This window comes from Triticum urartu, chromosome 1A (genome assembly GCF_056163025.1).
Source record: "Triticum urartu cultivar PI428250 chromosome 1A, HENAU_Tu73, whole genome shotgun sequence".
In the NCBI taxonomy this organism is placed as follows: Eukaryota; Viridiplantae; Streptophyta; class Magnoliopsida; order Poales; family Poaceae; genus Triticum; species Triticum urartu.
Genome location: NC_141873.1, coordinates 24,207,304 through 24,209,026, shown reverse-complemented (window position 1 = coordinate 24,209,026; position 1,723 = coordinate 24,207,304). Strand labels below are relative to the sequence as shown.

Genomic DNA, 1,723 nt, shown 5'->3' with positions numbered 1-1,723 from the left:
ATGGCGCCGCCACCGCCGCCGCCAGCGGCGCTCCCGGACAAGCTCGTCGAGGAGATCCTCCTCCGCCTCCCGACCGACGACCCCGCCTGCCTCCTCCGGTCCTCCCTCGTCTCCAAGGCCTGGAGCGGCGCCGTCTCCGGCCCCGGCTTCCGCCACCGCCTCCACGAGCTCCACGGGACACCCCCCCGTGCTCGGCCTCCTCCACGACCAGGACAGCGACCGCGCCCCCTCCTTCTTCCCCACCACGGCCTCGTCCTTCTCCCTCGCCGTCCCGGACGGCCGGTCCTGGCTGGCCCGCGACTGCTGCCACGGCCGCGCCCTCTTCTTCCCCAAGTGCGAGGACGCCAAGGAACTCCTGGTGTGGGAGCCAATCACGGGCGCCCAGCACCTCGTGCCTGTGCCCGCGGCGTTGGAGCGCGGCTACTTGGCTGCGGCCGTGCTCTGCACGGCGGATGGGTGCGACCACCGTGACTGCCTCGGGGGCCCTTTCCGCGTGCTTTTTGTCTTCCCCGGCGGGTATGGCACGTCGGCGTGCGTGTACTGGTCGGAGACCGGTGCCTGGGGCGAGCCGGCCTCGACACACGACGACTTAATGGTATACATACAACATTCTGGCGTTCTCGTCGGCAGCTCTCAGCTCTACTTCGTCTTCTACGACCACGAGGAGAGTGGGTGGATCCTGGAGTACGACTTCTCCAGGCACTCCCTCACTCTGTTCAGCGCACCAGACAACCACTTTGGCCTGTATAATCTCGTGCTCGCAGACGACAGTGGGCTGGGAGTAATCCAACACGTGCATCCGCATCTCAAATTGTGGACAAGAGATGCGAGTGATGGCACTGATGCACGATGGGTGCTCAGCCGGGTCATCTCCCCGTGCAACTTGCTCCCAACTAGTGCTCGCTTGGATGAAGGTTATAGAGTGCTAGTGGTGGGCTTTGCCGAGGGAGCAAATGTCATTTTCGTTAGTACATTGGCGGGACTCTTCGCAATTGAGCTACAATCTGAGCAGGTGAAGAAGGTGTGTGATCAATGTAGTTTCCATAACATGGTTCCAGTTGTCACCTTCTACACTCCTGTGGCCCGAGGCAACCTCCAAAATCTGTTGGCGTCAAAGCCTGGTGAGGATCCAGGTAGTGAGGATGGTGTAGAGGAGGAGAAAACAGTAAATTAGGCGCAACAACTGGCCGACCATTGTTCCAATGCTATCAAGGAGGGGGACTTTGTCAACACTTTCGAAAGCATCCGCCATGACCACAATATCAGGTGAGGGCTCTAGTCCCAAACTCCTTCCCATTCCGAGCTACCCTGAAACATTTGTACAGATGTGATTGTGGAGAAAAAGAAATCCCCCTTAGTTCAGTGCTCATTAAGATTAGCACCATGTGCCATTAGTTTCTTTGGGACTTTGTTGTTTTGTTCAGGAGATAAATTTAGAACAGCTTTAGATGTTTTAGCCTTTTAGGACGAAGTGGTTGCCAAGTGGTAAGAAGGTATTGTCTATTATTGTCCCTTTCTTTGGGCCAGTGGTGGTGCCAGGGGCCCGGGCTGCACAACTGTGTGGTGAAGTGCTTTATTTTCTTTGAAGTTTGCGTTGCTCTCTAGGTTTTTATATGCAATTTCACTTCTATGGAATAGTAACTTTTTGGATCAACCAGCCCCATAGTTTAAACGGGGCATAGCCATCCCATCAGATAGTCATATGTACACAGAAAATGGCCAT

General features: G+C 56.2%; 1 pseudogene; it reads left to right on the top strand.

The window, feature by feature from the left end:
• LOC125532452 (uncharacterized) lies at positions 1 to 1,270 on the top strand (annotated as a pseudogene).
• Positions 1,271 to 1,723: the final 453 nt, after the last annotated feature.